This window comes from Pteropus vampyrus, unplaced genomic scaffold (genome assembly GCF_000151845.1).
Source record: "Pteropus vampyrus isolate Shadow unplaced genomic scaffold, Pvam_2.0 Scaffold15, whole genome shotgun sequence".
Lineage (NCBI taxonomy): Eukaryota > Metazoa > Chordata > Mammalia > Chiroptera > Pteropodidae > Pteropus > Pteropus vampyrus.
The window spans coordinates 8,736,966-8,744,227 of record NW_011888796.1 but is presented as its reverse complement, the minus strand read 5'-3'; positions in this window follow the sequence as shown (position 1 = coordinate 8,744,227).

Genomic DNA, 7,262 nt, shown 5'->3' with positions numbered 1-7,262 from the left:
AGACTGACCCTGTGATTGGTCCCCAGGCTTGGGGCTGCAGATGGAAGTCCAGAGCCCTCACTGTGAGCCAGAAAGACAGAGAGCAGGAACATAACCTTGGCATTAAAAGGGGAAAGATTCAAGGGAATCTTGCAGTCAGGAGTTCTCCAGGCAATAGCAGAAGCTAAAGTCTCCTCATTGTTTTTGTTTCATACTAAACAAAAGGTCCCCTGGGGGGACCTTGATGAAAATATCAGTGTTCCAGTCCACATCAGCCTTAACAAATTAGAATCTTTATGGGTAGGGACAAATCATCTGGATTGGGTGAAATCTGATGCAAACAAAATTGGAAACCTAGAGGTTTAGATTCTAAACTTTAGAAGAACGTTCTTCCTCACCTTGATTCTGAATTTATATGTATTTATGTCTCTCTTCATACTCTCTAGAAAATAACTAGTCTCTAATAACCATATGAAACTCAGACTCTGAGGTATGTTCAGATAGGTCTTTTATTGCTGTGGTTAAATATCTGTAACATTAAACATGCCATTTTAACTATTTTTAAGTGTAAAAAATAAATAATATTATGTCGTGCAAACATCACCATGTTTTTTTTCTTTTTCATCACTCCTAATAGAAACTCTATAACCACTAAGTAATAACTCTCCATTCTTTTCTACTCCCAGGCCCTGGTAACCTCTAAAGTATTTTCTGCCTCATGAATTTGTCTACTCCAGATATTTCATCTAAGTGGAATCATGCAGTATTTGTTCTTTTGCATCTGGCTTCTTTCAGTTAGCTTAATGTTTTCAAGGTTCATCCATGTTTGTAGCATGTATCAGAACTTCATTCCTTTTAATAGCTGAATAATATTCGTGTGTGTGTGTGTGTGTTAATCTATTCATCTGTTGATAAAGACTTGGGTTTTGACCATAGCGAATAATACTGCAGTGAACATTGGCATATAAGTATCTGTTTGAATCACTCTTTTTTCTTTTGAATGTATACCCAGGAGCGGAATTGCTGGGTCATATGATAATTCTGTTTAACTTTTTGAGGAACTGCCAAACTGTTTTCTACAGAGGCTGCACCATTTTACATTCCTACCAGTAATATATGATGATTCCAATTTTTCCACATCTTCAACAACTTGTTATTCTTTCATTTTTTAAATTATAGCCATCATAGTAAGTGTGAAGTAGTATCTCATTGTAATTTCGATTTCCATTTCCCTAATGACTGATGCTGTTGACATTTTTTCATGACCTTACTGGCCATTTGTACACCTTCTCTGAAAAAATGTCTATTTAAGTATTTTGCCCAAATTTAAATGGGTTTTTGTTATTTTGTTGTTCAGTTGTAGAAGTTCTGTATATATTCCGAATATTAAATCTTTATCAGATATACAATTTACAAATATTTTCTCATATTCTACAGCTTTTCTTTTCATTTTTTGATAGTCTTTTGATATACAAAAGTTTTTAATTTTGATGAAGTCCAATTTACTTAATTTTTTGTTGTTGCTTGTGCTTTTAGTGTTATATTAAGAATTCATTGCTGGAGCATTTGAGATCTTGCTCTCTGGCATATCTCATCAGTCTGGCTCAAATAAACTCACAAAAATTCTCAAAAAAAAAAAAAAAAAAGAACTTGTTGCCAAATCCAAGATTGTGAAGGTTTACCTCTTTGTTTTCTTCTAAGAGTTTTATGAGTTTTGCTCTTATATTTATGATCCATGTTAAGTTAATCTTTGTAAATAATGTGAGGTAGGGTGGTCCAACTTCATTCTTTTCATGTAGAAACCCAACTGTCCCAGAAGCAATTGTTGAAGGGACTGTTCTTTCTCCATTGAATAGACTTGGCACTTTTGTCAAAAATCAGTTGGAATATTACTGTTTAATAGGTACAGAGTTTCAAATTTTCAAGATGAAAAGAGTTCTGAAGATGAATGGTGGTGATGGTTGCACAATGTGAATGTACTTAATGTCACTGAAAAGCACACTTAAAAATGATTAAGATAATAAATTTCATGTGATATGTATTTGACTACAGTTAAAAAAAAAAAACAATTGGCCAGTATGTGTATGAGTTTATTTCTCAAATATCAATTCCATATCACAGGTCCATATGTTCATCTTTATGCCAATACCACACTGTTTTAATTACTGTAGCTTTACAATAAGTTTTGAAATCAGGAAATGTGAATACTTCAACTCTGTTCTTTTTTAGAATTGTTTTGGCTATTCAGGTCCCCTTGAAATTCTATATGAAATTCAGATCATCTCTTTCACTTTAAATAAAGAAAAATACATGTTTTACATATATATATACATATATATATACATCAAGATCAACAAATATATGTCATCATATAAGCAAGTGTTGGTACTTAATGAGAATGATTTTTTTTACATTCCTGAGATTTTTTTCAGAAACTGAGAGCTCAAAAATCTTACCACATTATTCTCCCATCATAGTGCTACATTGGCAAGGAAAACCAAAGAAACTTAATAATTTGAGCAAAAAGCCCACATATTCACTTTAATTACTGCCTACATTTTGCTGAAGCTAAGGCCTTTTTTGTTCAAAATGACTTCTGTGGGTAGACATTAAAAATATATATATAGCCTGTTGTGGTTTCTCGAGGCCACCGCATGATCAAACTGAATTAAGTACTCATTAAAATCATGCACTTAAAAAGAGAGAGAAAAGAAGTTTCATTTATTGTGTGTGTGTGGATGAAAGGGGAAATAAAAATGACACCAATTAGCCAGTACCCAATTTCCTGCCTCTGGCCCCAGAACAGAAGATCACTAAGTCATGCTTTCCTCGAGGTTAAAGAAGTGATGTTGAAGTATCCTAAACCGCAACATGGATGCGTCATCTTTTCAGTTTTGGAAAGGGCCAGAGGAGTCAGGTAAAGTCTTAGAGCATCATTCTATGGGGAATATCTAATGTCAAGCTCTGAAGCTTCAGGTGATCAGGGCTCAGACCTTTTATTCTGTTTTATACTGCTGTCTTCCAACTCATTCCTCTCACTTCTGTACACCACTGTCATGCTCCCTCTGCCTCAAGGACATAGATACAGAAGCAGAGCCTTATCTGTTAATGTCCTGGGCTTTTATCTTCCAAGACTTAGCAAAGGAGAGGGCTGGCTTGACTAATCTATCTTGTTTGTGATTCTTTTAATAAATGAAAACATTTTTTTCTGGCTGTCTTTATTTTTCGTATCCAAGTATAATATTATCTTTTGACTCTTGAAATATTATCTTTTGACTCTTGAAATATTTTGAACTACAGTATGACCTAGGTTTCTTCTTTAACAAAAGAAGAAAAAACCTATAAAAGAAAATCCCCAATCACAAGTTGAAATTTTAATGATCACAAATATGCCTTTTAAAATACATATTCTACAGCTTGGCATGCATGTATTTATTCAAAAATTATTATTATTATTATTTTCCTCTGGAAGTTCTTTGGATCTTTTTTTTAAATTATTTTTTGTATCACTATGATGTTGAATAAAATGTATTCCTTGCCTTTAAGAGCTGTATATTTTTTCAATATTTTAAAAGAGGGCAATAAGAAATCACCTAAATAAATCATATTATTCTACCAGGTAGACGACAGATTTTGGGGGGAAGGTTTGCTGAGTGACTTACAAAAAATAATAGAAACTTACTCTCAAAGAATTGTCTTGTGTTGGTGACAATAAAGTCAACTTCAGGTTGAACTACACTGTATGGATGTATCTAGCCATTTCGTATTTTGTTCTCCCCTGGTATAATTTTATTTTAACAGCATTTAATTTGTGTTAAGGTGGATTCTAAACCAGAATAAATATTAAGAAAAGAGTGTCTTTCTTGAAATATTGTAAAGATACAGAAACAAGTTCTCGGTAATTACAACAAAAGGAAGCTCATGTGTTCATTTTTCTCTAGTTAGATCTTGTCAGAATTTCAGAAGTAACATTTTTTTAAAATTGTAACTATAATGGGACAAGTAGCTAACCATTTTTTTAAAACCTGGATCTCTGTCTTTATTGCCAAAAATATATCCCAGGTGGCTCAGAAATTTAAACATAAATTTATGACACCATAAACGTGCCAGGAAAAATAGGTAAAATTTTCTATAGTATTTCATTATGAAAGTATTTTCTAAATATAACAGTTATTCCAGAAGCCATAAAAAATAATAAAATAGTTCATATAAAAAAATTAAACGTCTAAAAAAGTAAAAATTACTTGAAATACTTGAAAAAAGAACCAGGAAAAAAAATACAACAAACATTACATAAAAAGGACTAATTTATTTAATAAACGAAGAACTCATAAACATAAAAACTGTGGTGAGATCAAGGAGGGATGTGATGGGAAGTCAATTTCCATCAACTGTCCTCCATTCTTTGATAAGGACAATTGACTTTTTCTCAGTCCTATGTAAAGTACCAGGCAATCACAATTTCAAGGCAAGGTCTTTAACCTTTCTAACAAGGTTGCTTAGCTTTAACTTTTAACCTTTCCAACAAGGTTTAGCTTTAACCACTCCAACAAGATTGCTTATTTTAATCTTTTTCTGTATAGAAATTCTGATGTTGCCACTAATAAGAAGACATCAACTCAATGAAATAATGGGCAAAGAACATAAAGAGGCAATATAAAATAACCACATGAAAAGCGTTCAACCCCTGTCATAGTTATAATAATAATAGTTAAAATAATAATGTGATACTATTTTCCACCTATCAAATGAGCAAAGATTAAATAGACTGATCATACCTTGTGCTCGAGAAGGTGAAGAAATGGGCACTCTTATTTACTATTGGTGGGAAAATAAATCAGTATAATTTGGGGGGCTGCATTATAGACAAAAAATATATACATATATTTATATCCTTTGACCTAGCAATTCCACTTCTAAGAATTTATCCTATAGATATACTTGTCCAACTATGCAAAGATTACATATTTTTTATAAAGATGTTCATTGTAGCTTCGGATAATAGTGGAAAACTAAAAATAACCAAAAAAGTCACCAAAAGGGCTCTGCTAAAGAAATAAAATGACACATCCATGGAAAACTATTAAAACTATAGCCATTAAAAAAAGAGAGGTGAGAGTACATGTATATGTACAGACTAAATTGGATTTCTAAGGTTTAAGTGAAAAAATAAGTTTTAGAATATTTCATCGCCCCTGTAAAATCCCTAAAGTCCATCTACAGTTAATCCCTGTTACCATCCTGGACCCCAGGCAACTACTAATCTTTTTTTTTTTTTTTATCTCTATAGATTTGCTTTTTCTGGATATTTAATATAAAATAAATCATACACTCAGCATGATGACTTTTGGTTTCATCCATGTTGTAGCATGTATCAGTATTTCATACATTATGCAGTCTTTTGGCTGGCCTCTTTCACTCGGCATGATGACTTTTAGGTTTGTTCATGTTGTAGCATGTATCGGTAGTTCGTACTATTCCATTGTATGGCTGTACCACATTTTTGTTTATCTATTCACTAGCTGATGGACATTTGCCACTTTGCTTTTGCTTCCACCTTTGCCCCTGAATGACAGAGCGTAGGCTGACAGTTCTCTCTTCATTCTTTCAATATGCCTACTGACAACTTTAGACAGTGTGGCATATCATTTTCACTAAGAGCATGAAGCTAGGCTTTGACAATTTTTACAGACTGATGAGAATGAAGACATTATGATTAAACCCAATCATTAGATCGGTTCCTCTCAAATATTTCCAGACCACAGACAACTTTGACAGGATGTATACCTGCCACCTCCATAGGATGTACACCTCACACGCTCCCAAACTGTTGCCATTACAAAACAATAGTACCACAAAACAATAGTAAAATGACAATGATGACGACCACAATAAAACATCCCAGGAAATAATGGAAAGAATGAAACTATTTAAGGGGACCCCAATAAGAAAAATTACATTAAAATGTCTTATGCCAAAATAGGAATAAAAATGTCCTGCAATATTATTCTATATGACAATAAGCAACCCTATCAGAACATATTTACAGCTTAAATGGTGTACTTTAAGGTAAGAGTTATCATAAAATAAATATATATCCGAAGAAGTGTCATATTTTTTAGGGTTTTTTTTTTAACTTTTACTTTTTAATATACAAAAGTATACAAACCAGCAACCGCCACACATTTCCCCCTGCCCCAAGTAGCTGTCACCCAGGCCCAGCAATCATCAATGCATGGCCAATCTGTCCCATCCACAAATTAAATCTGCCCCCCATATTATTTTGAAACAGATCTCATGTAATTTTATCCACAATATTTCATAATGCAACTCTACAAGATAATAACATAACTACAATCACATCTAAAATTAACAATTGATTAATGTAAAATTTCTAGTCATTTTTTCTGTTATTTGGATTTATAACTTAAAGCAATAAGCCCGGAAGGCAAAACAATCTCTGATAAGGACTTGAAGAAGAGGCTCCATGTTCTTTCTGATAGAATACAAGATAATGTTTCTTTACATTGTCAAATGATCTTGTCAAGCTGAGATTTAAAGGATGAAGGGATTGCAAAAATAAGCTCGGAAAACCTGTGCCATATGGACATTAAAGGATTACCCTCCCCTTTTGGTTACAAAATGACTAATTAACTATTTGCAGCTAAAATGTGTGGGATCTTTTTCAGAACATGGAATATTTTTCCCTTACTGAGCACATTGATTAGAGACAATCTAGACTGTCTGGAAATAGTTTCTCTGTAGCTGAACAAATCACACCCTTCAATGCACTGTTTAATTTTAGATATATCTTGTCACATTTATTTAAATGCTTTGGCTCTGGATTTTTTTCCCCTTAGGCGTGCCTGATGTCCACATTTATAATTTAGCTGTCGTTTTTCTCAAAAGTCATTGTGGGGTAATAACAAAAGTGATTCCAGGTTTTGTCACATACAAACAGTATGAACTTAAACAAGTTACTTAACCCCTCTGAACAAGATTTTTCATTTGTTAACTAATGAGGATTTGTGAGAATCAAATGATAACAAATTTAGCACTGTGCCTGAATGTGCTAGATTATCAAGAAATCATAATTGTTGTTAATAAAAATTTTCTATAAAAATGTATAAGAATGACTTTTTCTTTGGCATTATTATTTATTACTGATGCCTGAACAAAATCATAATGTTACTACACATGGACCAAAAATCTCTAAAGAATAATGTTCCTTCCATCATCGCCTTGGATATAAACAAGAGCTTAGAGTAATTGAACTGTAACTG